The following is a 15,048-nucleotide window of genomic DNA, read 5'->3' as shown; positions in this document are numbered from 1 at the left end:
CACATCCACCACCTGCAGGGCACACCTGACGGCGTGGCACTCCTTGAGCGCTACCGCAGCCGGCCCAACTCTCGGATGGGCATGCTACTCAGTACGTACGAGAGCCACATCGCGTTGCCGCAGCGGCCACGCCTGGAGCCACCACCCCCAGGCACGGGGCAGGCTCTACGCATTGTCACCACATTGCCGGGGGTCCGTAGTAAGAGGTCGACTCCACCCCAGGCCGTCCACCAAGAGGTGGCTGCCCTGCTGCAGGGCGACGCTGCCGGACATCTGCAAGTGTACACGGATGGATCTGTACAACAGCCGATGGGCAGAGCCGGAGCCGCCTGCACGGCCCTAGAACTCGGCACCAGCCAGGTGTGCAGCCTGCCCTTCCCTGCCTCATCCACCCACGCAGAGCTGGCTGGACTCCACTTGGCTGCAGACCTTCTTCTCAAGCAGGGCACCCAGGCCCGGGGGGCCATCATCCTGACTGACTCACGGTCTGCCCTCCTCCGTCTGCGTGCCGCCGACCAGCCAGCCAGCTCTAGCGGCTACGTTGAGCGGTCGCTGGCGGCCAAGCTTCATGCGGTGGAAGCGCAGGGGTGTCCACTGCGACTTCACTGGCTGCCATCGCACGTGAACATCACGGGCAACGAGGTTGCAGACGCCTTGGCCAAAGGTGCTGCTCGCCAGGCAGGGGTTCCAGCCTCCCGGGATGTGGTGTCGTTTGACGCTGCAAGGACTATCCTGGCACGAGTGGTGGAGGCCATGCATCCAGATGCCCGAGTAGTCAGTGGCCAGGCCCCACGGGTCTTGCCCGGACGCATTAGCAGAGACGCCCGGTCGCTCCTTCTTCGCCTGCGGCTCAATTGCTGCAACGTGGGAGCGCGCTTGCACCACCAAGGCCGCCGAGCATCCCCCACCTGCGCTGACTGCCCAGAGCCCGAGACGCTAGAGCACTTGCTGTGCTCTTGCCCGCAGCACGACACCGCAAGGGCACAACTTCGGGCCGAACTCCAGCGGCTCGGTGCCCCAAGCCACAAGCTAGAAGACTTCCTGTTCCCCACGGGACCGGACGCCATCCGACGGGAGGTCTTCCAGCACCTAGTCAACTTCCTGGTTACAACAGGACTAGCGCTGCGTTTGTAGCCATCGAGTCATGGACTAAACGAACGCGATATAGACTATCTCCCACTCTCCTACCGCTCTTCTCTTCCCCCTTCTCTCTTCCTATCCTTTGAAGCCCCAATCCCCTTCCCTGGACTGGGTCGTATGAGGGTGAACTTCCCGTTGAGTTCAACAATATCCCCAGGCCTTTTCTCTTCCCTCCTTTGTTAATAAATCACCACCACCGCTCTGCACAAGGCGACGGCCAAGGTGGCTAAAATGTCACACACCGAATTCGCCAACTTACCCATGGAGATTCTCATCGTCCCAAACGGGCCCTACATAATCACCACAAACATCGACGTCGTCTACGGGCTTGTCAATGGAGCGGTGGAAAGTGTGGGCGAATGTTTTGCGGTTTTACCGATGAGCATTTCAGCTGCGCACCATTCATCTTCATTCACTTCGTGGAGATGGCGGGATTTTTTTTCTTCGCTTTCGCTCGTTTTTTCTTTCGGCGCGAATCGCTTCGACGGGCTCCTTTGCTGCTACATCGTGTTTTTTGTTTGGTCTCCCTGCCGGTTTTTCTTCGTTTGGCCGGAATTGATTCAATTAGACGATTGGAAACAGACGTCACTGTTTTCCAAAAATTACTGTTCCTCATGGCTGAGGTGACCCTGTTCTACTTAAGTGCTGTCGCGTTCACGTGCCCCGTGGTACGCACTGTTATTAACACTTTTGATCCTCAGCTGCCAACGTGCGGAGATGGCTTTGTGTCACATGAGATCATGTTCCTACCCAGTGAGAGTGACAACGTGGTACCATACGACCTGCTCAACGTCCTGGTCCTGCACGTCAATTAGAAGTCACGTATGGCGATGCGTCCCCGTGACGTTCTTGCTAAACGCTGGAAAGAATATTTTGCTGATTTTATGCAAGTGATGAATGAAGTGTGGAGGGCTCAACTTGATCCTCCTACAGTGTGGCTGTAAGTGATAGAGACGCAAACAGACCTCAAGCAATTTTAGCCGCTTTCTGCCAGCAAGGTCTCGACTAGCAGTTTTAATCTCTGTTGTGTTTTTTTCTTTGGTTCAAGTGCTTGGGTAAAAATATCGCAACAAAAAAAAACTCCCGCCACCTCCCCGAAGGGGATCGTGCGGAAATGCGAATGCATTGGGTGCACCGATGAGTGCGCTGCGGCAAGCAGTAACGGAGAGAGGCGTGCGCTCCACTGCATTTATATGCATTTTCCGAGCGCAGCGAGCGGAGAGAGGGTACGCGGAGAGGAGAGAGAGACCCGCGCAACACGCCCGCCCCGCGCGCGAGCTCTCTCTCCCGCCGAGCTCCACGATGTGAGCGCCCTCACACGCCCGAGTGCGCTCCTCCTCTCCACTCACTCTCCGCTACTCCGCCCGAGCTCCGCGATGCGAGCGCCCTCACACGCCCGAGCGCGCTCCTCCTCTCCCCTTGCCCTCCGCTACTCCCGCCCGAGCTACCACCTGCTCCGGTTGCTAGGCGCGCCACAGCTGTTGCTAGGGGCGAGTAGGAGCGCGGAGAGATAACACCTGCGGGCGCACGCCGACGGAGCACGACAACCCCCGACTAAGAAATGCATTCGCATTTACGACGACGACGACGACGAAGGCAGAACTACGAGGCGCGCGCTCACGTGCGCTCGTTACGACGACGACGACGAAGGCAGAACTACGAGGCGCGCGCTCACTTGCGCTCGCGCTGGAGGAATGCAGGCGCACGCCGGCCAACGGAGCAAGACAACCCCCGGCTAATAAATTCATTCTCATTTAAAAAGCGGAGATGGCTTTATGGTAACGCACCCGGCTACTATACACGGAGACCCAGTTTGCAAAAATCGAAATTGTTTTACTGATTACAGAGGCGGCCATTTTGTGTACCTGACATTAACGACCGTTTATAACAACCGAGGGCACATAAAATAACTCAACAACAGTCAGAATAAATGATTTCACTCTTTCCTTCGCCTCTAGAAAGATTGTCAAATCTGCAGTTATCAACACCACGGAGCGGAAGTGCTTGATTTGCTCGTCGCAGCAAAACTATCCGCATTGTTTTTGCTTTGCTTTGCGGCTTTTATCTAAAGTGGCTATCGAATGCGTTTATTGCTGAAACAGAAAGGAATCGGCCAATAGCCGCTGAGCTTCTCTAATGACGTAGTCCGAGCGCTCAAAAAAGAATGAGAAGTATGGGAAAATAGAGACAAATCATCTTTCGAGCAGGTTTCCAACTTATGTGAAGGGCTGTGACGTGATGCGCTCAGTCGGAGGGGACGACGACGACGACATCGCAGACACATGCCCGTGAAGGGATTGTCCTCGTTCCGGCAGGGCCAAAAGAGAAGAAGTGGCAAGCCACACGAGCCGATGACGAAGAACGCGAGTGGCCTATGAGAGCCGGCCACAACGGAGAAGGACGAGGCCAAACAGGAACGAGGAAGGATGGCCATTGCAGTGGAGGAGTTCCGAGAGCACGGTTCGAGGAGAGCGGTGTTCAGGCGCAGATCGAGAGCTCATCGGGTCTCGGAGACACAAGCTCAGAGGGATCTAAGTGACACCGAAGCCTCCCCGGACCTGCGTCCTATTCACCATTCTCCTGGCCAGTGGCAGGCACACGCGCTCCGGCGTGCCAGGTCGTGAACGACCACGGCCTGGAGATCACCGTCTACCGGCGGCTACCGGGTGCCGACTGCCCGCGCCCTTCCGTGACGTGGCACCGGGTGATGACCAGGTTACAGCCCCGACTGTCCCTGCAAGTACCGTTTCTGGAGAGCAGCGACGGAGCTGTATCGTCAATGGCCCAGCACGCAAGACTTCCCGACGCGGCCCTGAGCGCAACGCAACGCGACACCCCGACGCCCCGAGTACTACGCCACGTCATGGTGAACTCTTTCTGAACTTTTCTGTGGCACTTTTCTGGCGTTTAGATGTATAGGCTTTTCTGCACATTAGTTAGACGTGCTGGGTTTCTTGATGTCGCATTTGTAGAATGGTTATTCCTTTGGCATTTTTGTTACCTCTCTGGTAGGGTCTCGTCTAAGTATTGTTGTCTGCGTCGTGCTGTGTTCTAGAAAACATGTTTTCTTTGTAACCTCTCAAAGCGCCTTCGTCTGATTAACTGGTGACTGTGGCTAGCCGCGGTCGCCACCGAACACACCCTATTTAAGAACCCGCAGAGGGGGGTTTTCCTTCCCTCCTCACAAGGACATAGAGCCGCAATTTTTGGCTCAGATACTTTGTGACCGCCTATTATATTTACTGGATGTTCATGTTGAGTACGTTCTTAAAGCATTTAGGATTTAGAAATTTTTAAGAAAGTGAGGCAGGGTCTTTTTTGGGCTTTCACCTAAAAATAAAAGAATCATATAATGCTCAAGATGGCTATTCACTCTCGTAATATAAAATTAACCGGGTAGTGATTGTGTGTTAAGTATCATAATTTAAGATATGCAACCTTTCAGGTAACACCCCCTCAATTTAACCAGACTGACTAATCTTGTGGTATACCTTATCTTACCCAGCGGGTCGGCTGTGCCTCAGGAGTTGCGTTGCTGGCACCAATGACGCAGGATTCATGCCTGCCGCAGTGGCCGCTTTTCATATGCAGGGGAAAGGCAAAAGCGCCAGTGGGTTAAGATTTATCTGCATTGATGGTGGTCATAATTATTCTTGAGCCCTCAACGACGGCGAGCCTCGTTACCAAGGGGCAGCTTCAGCGCATTAAACCCTACAATTATAAAATGGCCTTATCGTAAAAGGTGATGATGATGATGATGATTATTAAAGTCCTGTATTAATGGGGCACGGCCAACTGCGCCAAAGAGCGCCAAAATACTTGTTCTGTGTAAGAGATGAAGATGCAAACACTAAAGTGGCTTAGCAAAACCAAAAGTAAAATTAGAGACAATGAGGATTGCAGGTACAGAAGGCTTGACTGCGATTATGCATTATTTCAAATTAGGCCTAAAAACTTTTACTTCCGCTAAGTAGTTAAGAATGCCCTTTACAGTAAACACGGGATCGTCACACAGGCAAAATGCTGGGGATGGTGGGATGCCGTTGTCTGTAGAGTATGGTGAAGTGCTTGTGTCGTGTTGTGTAGAGTGCTTTGCATTGAAGTAGTGCTTGGGTCACGGATAGGGCGTCTCCACACAGCGGTCTTGGAGATCCTGTGAACAGTTAGGAGTGTGTTTCATGGGTGTGGCCTATCTGTAACCTAGCTAAGCTAACTTCAATATGTCTGTTATGTGTGTATGGGGAGTATGCTCCAACGAATGACTTTACTACGTTTAGTTTGTTGTCTGTCTGTTCAGTCTTGTGTGCTCGGCATGTTTTGAGAAGGTGTTGTCTGATCTTTGACTTCAGGTAAGTGTGAGGTATTGTCTCCGTGTTCACTGTAAGGGCTGCAGCAGCAGTGGCCACTTGATCTGCTGTCGCGTTTCCGGCAACCCCGAGTGACCATTCACCCAGCACATGGTCACTTCCAGATTTACCACATATGCTTACATAATAACTTTAAAAACTAAATGAAATAACGACGGTTTTAACAAAACTGCTTAGATGCTAATGCACTTTCAATGTTCCAGGAATCTGTGAAAATGATGGTCTTGAATATTTCATCTCGACTATATGGCTAAGAAGCAGAAAAATGACATACGATTCTGCTGTCAAAACGCTGCTTTCCATATTCAGAGCCTTACATACCCCGAAGTGTGGTCAGTGCGCAGCACACAACACGCTAATGGTGGTTCGGAAAGGTGTTACTAAAAAATTCTGCGCAATTCTACTTCTCTCGCAGGAACACGAAGTGCTGCAGAATGGCAGTTCTCGGCACTCGTTTTTTGTCAATTTCTACGAACGACAAGTCGCACGAAACGGGCGAAGCTGCCATGGCCGTAAAAGGTCGGGGTGGATTTCAAGGTGTGTGAAAAGCTGTCAGCTGATTCTGAACCTATCTCTCTCCCTCTTGGTGAGAAGGGAGCAAGAGGGGAAAACTGGTAGGCCGAACATTCCATCAACGATGCAACCAATGTACGATTTTTGGCGCTTGGTTTAGAATGCTCGTAAATCAAAATTTCTGTTAAGCTTTCCGCAAGTCCCACTAAAGTTCTACGCTCTACAATCGCCTCTTCTTGAAACGGTTTGTGCCATGAAAACTGCTGACGGAAACAGTGGGTTTTAGCGAACGGTATAATTATCTTCCGGCCGCAGTATCACTAGCCGCTTTTATCAATGTTGATTTGCACGGAGGCATTATTATGCTTGCCTGACTTGTTATCAATTATTATGAGGAATTCCAGGGTTAGCCCGCCCTTCAGGCAGCAATTAACGAAACGTGTTTTTTCAAGCAACCTTTTTATTACCAGCGTCAAACAATCCTATCGTGAACCTTTTGACATGAAAGCTACGTTGCGTTATAATGATGATACTTCTAGGTTGATTGATTGATTGATTGATTGATTGATTGATTGATTGATTGATTGATTGATTGATTGATTGATTGATTGATTCATTGTAAAGTTTAACGCGCCGACGCAACACAGGCGATGAGGCGTGCCGTAGTGGAGGGATCCGGATTAATTTTGACCACCTGGGGATCTTTAACGTGCGCCGAAATCTCGTACACACGGGCGTCTTTACTTTTCGCCTCCATCATAAAAGCGGCCACCGCGGCCGGGAAACGAACCCGCGACCTCGTGCTCAGTAGCGCAACGCCTTAGCAACTGAGCCACCGCGGCGGGTGATGATTGTAGGAAACAATAACGAGTGTTTCAGGGGAAATATAAGAATTAAAAAAAAAAACTGGCGTGTTGAATGCGGCCGCTATAGGCCCGCCCCCCGTACATACGTACGCAAGAACTCACGCACGCGCACACACATATGTGCTCACATGCACGCACACGTATTCATGTGCACGCAAACGCACGCACGTTGTATATATCAGCGGATGTATAAAATTGTATATAAAGTGTGACTCTGAAAATTGTGACCTCTTATATAAATGGTCGAACTGTATAACTTCAGTTTTTCACGGCAGCCTCCGCTAGCAGGCTGCCGCAAAATTACATCCCCTAAAAATGATCATAGTGATGACGCCAGATATGTCCCTCGCCGTACCATCGCTGTGACGAATGGCTCAAAACGTATCCTGCGTTACACTATTTTTGCAGTCATGTCTGCGACCGGTGCATCAAAGAATTAAATAAACAAGAATGAGCTAGTGGACCGAACGATATTTGCTTCATACCCGCCGTGGTGGCTCAGTGGTTAAGGCGTTGCGCTGCTGAGCACGAGGTCGCGGGTTCGATTCCCGGCCGCGGCAGCCGCTTTTCTGATGGAGGCGAAAAGGACAAACGCCCGTGTGTACGAGATTTCGGCGCACGATAAATATCCCCAGGTTGTCAAAATTAATCCGGAGCCCTCCACTACGGTGCGCCTCATCGCCTGCGTTGCGTCGGCGCGTTAAACCCCACAATCAAGATCAAGATCAAGATATTTGCTTCATCATGTCCCTTTTTATTGCAGTGTGCTGCGCAAGCCCTTCCTAACTTTCAGAACGACTTTAATGTGTTCTTAGTGCACACGAAGTAGTTGCCTAGAGTTAACAGCAGTCAAATTTTGGGTTGACTAATTGTAGGGTTTGATTCGGGTGTATTGTCTTTCCACGGCCCCAGCCCAGCAGCGAGAGCGGCGCATCGAGTCTACGAGCTGCTGCATCACCGACACACGACCCGACCGAACCCGGAGTGAGCACAGGTTGGTGCTGATTTGTTTTTTCCGGGTTCACCATGGCCACTGTGCTAACGGGATGCCGTGACACCGGCCGGAAGGTTAGTGCCATTATGTTCAAAATTGAAGAGTTGGCAGCTGAGTTACCTCTCAAACATGCTCAGCACGCTTGAGGAAAAGGAAGGCTGGGGGGTAGCCGGGGCGCGGGTAGCCCGTGCGAACGGACGGCTGAGGAGCTCAGGGCTGAATTAGCCCAAGGAAGAGCTGTGAAGGCTTACGAGAAAGCGAAGCTCCGCAGGATTGTTGAACTTGAGGATGCAAATGTTTTCAGTGTTTGTTGCCTCATGGGCGCTTGAAACGCCACACGATAAGGAGAGTGGGAATGCAGTTGAGGTGGCGGAAGCCACTCCAGTTTTTGAGCAACCCCTTAGCGTTCCCGCTGCTACAGGTGATATCATGGGATCTCGGGAGACGGATGACTGAGCTGCTGAAATTCTTTCTGCGGAGGCGGCCAATGTACAGCTGGGTGTTTCCGAGGCAGCACAACGAAGTATTGAGAGTAGCACAGCCCCATGCGCCGACATGGAGTCCGCGGCCGACCGCCAGGAGCCCCCCGTAGATGAGTTGGTGCAGAGATCGAGCAAAGCTGTTGAAAGCATGGTCATCTCAGAGGAGGCAAATGTAGCGCAGGGGTCATGTAAGGGCAGCAGGCGACGGCAGGTGTGGCGGCGCGGATGCGACATGGTCGTACGCGTTACCGCTGGATAGGGTGTTCCTTTTATCCCGGGAGCACAGGACACGGCGAGCCACACCAGCGTTTATTTAGAATCAGCTGGTGATGCATGAAACGGAATCAGCTGCCGTGCGACGGTCGGTGTGTGCCGCCGTGGAAAGGGTTGTTTGCCCTGAATAGTGTTTAGTGCTAGACGGGAAGGGTGAGTGTTGTTTGGCGCACACTTAGTTGTTAACGTGTTTTCCTCTGGGTGTGTAGGGATCGCTCTGATGAGGATTATCGTTTGTTTTACCTGCACTGTCGTTCTCCCGCTTGTTATTTTTTGCGCATGGGTTCGTTGTGTGCGGCTGTCGTAAGGTGTGTGATTTGAGAGTAGCGCACTTTGGCGGTTTTTACGCTGTCTTCATGAGAAGTAGAGCTGCTGGTACAGCACGGTAGGGAGTTTACTTCTGACTACAAAGCCGAGTGCCTTCCATTAGTTGTGTTCTTTGGCATGTCGTCATTGTGGGCCATGGAATGTACAGGCGGGGACTTAATTTTGCAGACCACGCGAGCGCGTGGCAAAAGCCACCGATGCGCGCTCTGGAGGCCGGGCGCCTGTTGTCGAGACCGGCGCGGCGCGCATGCGCGTCCTGTTTTACTCGCTGGCACGCCGACTTCCTCGCTCCCGGCAGCGTTGCTGAGATGGTCACTGAAGCACCAGAGAGCGACGCGTTTGTAGCATTCCTTTCTTTCCGATGGCACGTTTGGGGCCTTATGTGGTGATTGCGCGGGCTTTGGCGCAAGATCAACACTGTGTGGAATGTTTGATTTGTTTGTTTTGGTCTTTATCGCTTACAGACGATGAGACTAGCAGCTTGCGAACGGCGTAGCCAAAACAAGCGCGTACGAAGCACAGTCACGTGGTACCGTGCTACGGACAACGAAAAGTTAGCTATACGAAAAGCGAACCTTTATTCATCTTGTATATTTTGTAAACTATTTAGCCACTGAACATATATTTCAGCTTAAAATCAGGCGTCCGCCGGCTTTCTGCGGATATCTGACGGACGTTCGAATGCCCGACACCGGATGTCAGACAGATGTTAGATGGACGTGTGTGGTGCAATGGATCGTACGTGCTTGATTTGGCTAGGCCGTTCGCAATCCTCTAGTCTTATTGTCTGTAAACGATAATGGCCAAAACAAAGAAATAAAACATTCCACGCAAGTTTTTATGAGGACGAGAGGAGCACATGCGCTAAAGCCCGCGCAATCGTCACGTAGGGCCCTAAACGTGCCACCAGAAAGAAAAAAATGCTACAAACGCGTCGCTCTGCGGTGCCTCAGTGACCATCTCAGCACCGCTGCAGGGAGCGAGGGAATCGGCGTGCCTGCGAGTAACACAGGACGCGCATGCGCGCCGCGCCGGTATCGACAACAGGCGCCGGGCCTCCAGAGCGCGCATCGGTGGCTTTTGCCACGCGCTCGCGTGGTCTGCAAAATTAAGTACCCACCTGTACATGTGGGGCCGCCTTGTGGTGCTTGTGTGCGAACTGAAGTACTGAAAAATACTTTCAGTGCATCGCAAGGGGACAGCAAGTGAACCGCAACCGGAATGAGCAATCTGTTGCGCATTCTGAAACAACAGGCGTCCGTGAGCGCGCTCTACCGTTTCGTTATCAGCGCAGGAGAAGCCTCATTTCGCAAGTTTAGGTAATTGTTTGCGTGTCTGTTACTTTCCTTAGAGTGAAATAATGTTCCTGCATGCGCTTAACGTTTAAGTGTGGATGGTGTTATTCATTCAGTTGTCAAGTTTGAACATTTGCACCTTTCGTGGGGTAGGTTGCCTTTAAAGGGACCCTGCAACACATTTTTCGACTTCTTTGAAATCTAAAATGCTTGCAGAACGATGTCAACAAATACACCCAGTACTTAGATTAGGCGTCTGCACAGTACCTCAGCAAAAAAAATTACTACTGTATCCCCATCCGATAACTTCTAAACTGGGTCAAAAGATTTTTCTCTCTTCCCCGGTCTTGACGTTCTTCAACGGCTCGAATTACGTCACTAATACCATGCAGCGGCTGTTGAGCGGTTTCCCTTCAATTGAAGGAATGAACGCTTTTAGATATTAACTTAAAAAAAGCCACAAAAAATCACAAATGGAATATGTATCTGCTGTGACGAGGAAATCCCGCAGTGTCGCTTGGTGCTGGCGATAACTGTAGTTTCGCAGTGATTCCAGACGCGAAAGAAAAAGAGAAAGCGCTGATCGAAAGTGTTGCAGGGACCCTTTTATGGTAGAGGGTGGCACGAATGTGTTCTCACAGGCCCTGTACATGTGGTTGAGTGCTTTCGTTTATTGTTTGATGCTACGGAAGGAACAGCTTGGCCGAGGCACTAACTGTGCCGTGTGGTATCCTCTGTTGGTGCAGTTGGCCGGACGTTAGAGTATGTAGCGTTGGTGCGTGCCTTAGGACTGTGGTAATGTCTTAGGCGACGGGGAATGTCATTACCGTGCACTGTACCTGGGATGTTGGGCGCACAACTCGCGTAACTGCTTGAGTGTATTTTGTTTAGTTCTTACGCTGTAGGTAGACAAAACCTGCAGTGAGAATTAACGTTGTATGTACAGCTGGTGTACGAACAACATTCTTGGTGCGGAGGTTTTAATTTCGGGCGCCTCATTTAATTAATGAAGGCCGCCGGTGGCTTATATATCAGCGTCGCCTCCCCTTGTAGCTGCCATGGTGTGTTCCTTTCATGCAACTGCAGGGACGCGAAGTTGGGAGCTGCTGAGTGAATGCTTTGTGTTCCTTCCTTTTGTGTGGCAAAAGACGGGGGTGCTGAGCCCAAGTGCCTCTGGTGCTTTGGTATGCGGTCGTTCGTTGAAGAGCTGACGGGAAGCGAAAGGTTGCCGTCTCTTTGTCGAAAAGGCGTGCGGCAGGATTTGCAAAGCGGGCGTAGGTGTTTGTTTATAGGTCATTCGCCTCGAAAATGGTCGCCTGGGCTTAGAGCGGCTCTTTCCGTAGGTCGGGCGGCGGGCAGCGGCTCCCTTCGTCTGGGTGGGGATTTGCCACGACTCTCTAATTGTGCCGGCGAGCGCACGCGCACAAGTGTGAGGAGGCAAGGCGAGGACACTGTAAGATGTTAACCGCGCGAAGACCGCTGTAAGCGGTCGGCTTTGGCTTTTGAGCAGATTCCACACGCTCAACGTAATGATGTGGCCACTCCACGCGGTAAGTGGCTTTAGGTGGCAGATGTTTTGTATGTGCGTGTAGTTTGCAATAACATGCGCGGGAAACGAACTATAAGTGCATGAGAGAGAGAGCGTTGGGTTGCGTGACCGCAGGTGGGGACATGTGTAGGATTGCTTGGTTCTTGAGGCCAATCAATGGTTTATATTAATTATTTTGAAAGGGATTTTCGCTCTTTCTTGAATGCCCCCTTTGTAGGCGTTGTTTTTTAAGGATCAAAAGCGGAGTATTGGGTTTTGTCCGGGTCGGTCGAGATGCTTCTAGTGCAGTATAGATCTTGGCCAAACCAGATGCTGCGGGAAGAGTGAAATGTAAGTCATTCTGTCCTGATGTAAATACTTGGACTAATGTAAATAGTGTAAATAAACCTAATAACCAGCATGAAGGGCAGTCCTGATCCCTCACCTGATTGAAGCATCGGACGTCGGCAATCGGAGCGTGTCTAGATCATCCGTTCGGGTCGAGCATCAAAAGAACTGTATTATTTTGTCTTCATCATCCGCCAAGAACATGAAAAGACATTCTCCGTGAGCAGATACAAGTGAGCATCTAACTCCGTGAGCAGATACAAGTGCGATATGCATGGGTGTGCCCTATCCGTAGCCTAGCCGAGGTGAGTTCTGTGCATCTGTCGAGTTTTTCGGTGGTGTATAGTCCCAAGAGTGGTTTTATTATGTGTAAACCACACCTAGGACCCTACACTATTGACTCATACAACATATTCATCGAGGTTTCCCTAGCTAGATCCTGAATAGGTCGCACACACGCGACAGACTACCATCTGCTTACTGTTTCTCCAATACCATTGTGTACCAGGTGTGGGGTGGGCCTATCCGTAATTGACATTCTAATTACATGCAAATCATAATTACATATGAAGCACAAATACTTCTCAACCATACAGACAAAACATTCCACTACACCCAGCATTGAGTTTAGCAGATGATCCCATGATTACTCGACAACGCACCTTTACATTTCGTAGTGAAATGTAACTTTTACACCTCATTTCCTATCGCGCATATATTTTCCACCTGATTCATACCACGCACAATCACCACCTGGCCTTCTACACCAGCCATAGCCATTTTCTCTTACTGATTTTATGCCTGTTTTAAGCGCGAATGCACTTTATAAGCGACCCCAAACCATCCACCGCCGGCGGCGGCGGCGGCGTCCGCAGTGTTCCTCTATATTTAAAAAAGAAACAGCATCCGGCGCCAGGTTTCGATCCGAGGACTCTGCGGCCGCAGCGCGACGCTCTACCGACCAAGCCACGGACACGACGCTGATATCAGTGTTAGTGACGCGCCTTATATCTTTAACGCATTCAAACTACGTCGTCAGCGGCGTGCGTTGGCGACTCAGCGGCGTTATAGCGGCTTGATAACTGCGTGGTGTACACGTGATACTACAAACCCGATGGATGAGATGGAAGAGAAGGCGGCGAGGCGGTGGGCTGCGGGGGCCGAGCGCAAGCGCCGCAAGCGGGCCGACAACCGTGCATTCGCACTTTCACATTCTCCCCCTCGGGGAAATGCGGGGGAATTTTTTTGTAAAGTGATTTTAGTTTGGCTTCACCCCTCACTCATAACCGTTGTTTGGCGCTCTTTGCCCTAGTTGGCCTTGCGCCATAAACATCGAAACATCATCATCATCATGTGTGATTTGTTGTTTGTCTGTTCACTCGACTCCTTTTTTCGTCTTGCGAAGGTGTTGTTTTATGTGTGGCTTGAGTTCAGTGTAGGGCACTGTTGTTAAGTATTGAGTAGTGTCGCAGCAGCGGCAACTTGATCGGCGGTTTCATTCCCGGCAATCCCAAGATCGCCTCAAACCCAGCAGAAAGTTATTTCCAGGTTTGATGCATATGCAGACATAATAGCCTTAAAAACAAGATTGATGGCAAAGTTTTTAGAATGCTTTCCAGATGCAAGCGCGCCAACAACGTTAAGGGTATTCGTGTACACGGTGGACTTCAAAATTCGAAGCTGAAGGATGTGGTTTAGGGCAAATAGAATATCTTATGCTTTCCTTTTCTATGAATATACTCTTAGAAAGTTTCATTCTTTTGCTGACATCCAAGATCGGCCCGTGCGCAGCGCAAGCCACAGCAGTTGCAGTCGTGGACGCATCACTGCTAAACTGAGCACACTTTCACTTGTCCTGGAGTAAAAAGAAATGCTGCAGAATCTCAATTCTTGGTGTACTGCTTTTGTCAAGTTTGGTGAAAGACAGGCCACACGACATAGCGTGGAGATGCCATGGTGGAATAAAATCCATGATTAGTGTCTTGTGGATGACTGGATCCTTTAATACCTTCTTTCCGACCACATTCACAGCGTGGATCGGCGTGCATTTGTTTCGTTGAGCTTTTGGTTTTCTGCCATTAGGTCATCGTTCTGTTTGGACAGGCGCGGGGCTTCCTTTGGAAGTTGTTTGGTTTCGTTTTTTATCTCATTGACACCATCGCAAGTGTCGTTGCAGAATTTCCCGCTCTCTTTGAGCGTGCGTAAGTCAGCTCTTAGTTACCGTTTTAGATCGTCAATTGCCTCGTTAAGATTGCTTTCATCTTTCATTGTCTTTCATCTCCTGCTCACTCATGCCACTGATAACGTCAAAAAGAGCAGAATACAAGAAATCTGACCCACAAAAGTACCACTCTGAAATACAACCGAACATAAATGTTACAGTGTTCGGCAGATGTGCATATAACACTTTATAACAAATACTGTACGGATTGTCTCTCACCTGGGAAGAGCGCACGGTTGAATACTGTTCGCTCTGCACTGCCGCCGAGCTCAAGTCAGGTCCCGTTGGCGTTGCCTCTTACAGCCTATGTAGGTGGCGCTCCGTGCTAGTCCTGTTGTCGTGTGCCGGTGCTTTCCGCTGCTTCATACAGGCGATGGTGACGCAGTACGGGTCCGCTTGTGCCTGCTGCAGTTGGAGTGGCAGTTCTTTGCGCGAAGGGACTTGGCGCGTGGCAGAATCTGCGAAGAGCGCACGGTTATATACTGTTCGCTGCGCACTGCCGCCGAACTGAAGTCATGTCCGGTGGGAGGTGCCGTCTTATAGCGGATGTGGGCGCAAGTGGCGCTTCGCGCTCGTCCTGTTGTCGCGGGCCGGGGCTTCCCGCTGCTTGATACGGGCGATGGGGAAGCGGGACGGTTCCGCTTGCGCCTGCTACCATTGGAGTTGCAGTTCGTTCCGCGTAAAAAACGTCGGG

The 15,048-nt window shown here is 50.9% G+C and overlaps 1 long non-coding RNA gene across 2 annotated transcripts in view; it reads right to left on the bottom strand.

Annotated features, from left to right (window-relative positions):
* The window catches only part of LOC144162791 (uncharacterized), a 31,061-nt gene extending 16,220 nt beyond the window's left edge, over window positions 1-14,841 (bottom strand). For both annotated transcript variants that reach the window (XR_013320767.1, XR_013320766.1), the window contains exon 1: window positions 14,574-14,841. This is a non-coding gene — a long non-coding RNA (uncharacterized LOC144162791). The remainder of the gene's footprint in view (window positions 1-14,573) is intronic.
* Window positions 14,842-15,048: the final 207 nt, after the last annotated feature.

The sequence above is a fragment of the Haemaphysalis longicornis genome, unplaced genomic scaffold, assembly GCF_048455015.1.
Source record: "Haemaphysalis longicornis isolate Haplotype H1 unplaced genomic scaffold, Haemaphysalis longicornis Haplotype H1 scaffold_12, whole genome shotgun sequence".
Classification (NCBI taxonomy): domain Eukaryota; kingdom Metazoa; phylum Arthropoda; class Arachnida; order Ixodida; family Ixodidae; genus Haemaphysalis; species Haemaphysalis longicornis.
The sequence above is the reverse complement of the archived record's forward strand: the minus strand, read 5'-3'. Positions and strand labels throughout refer to the sequence as shown.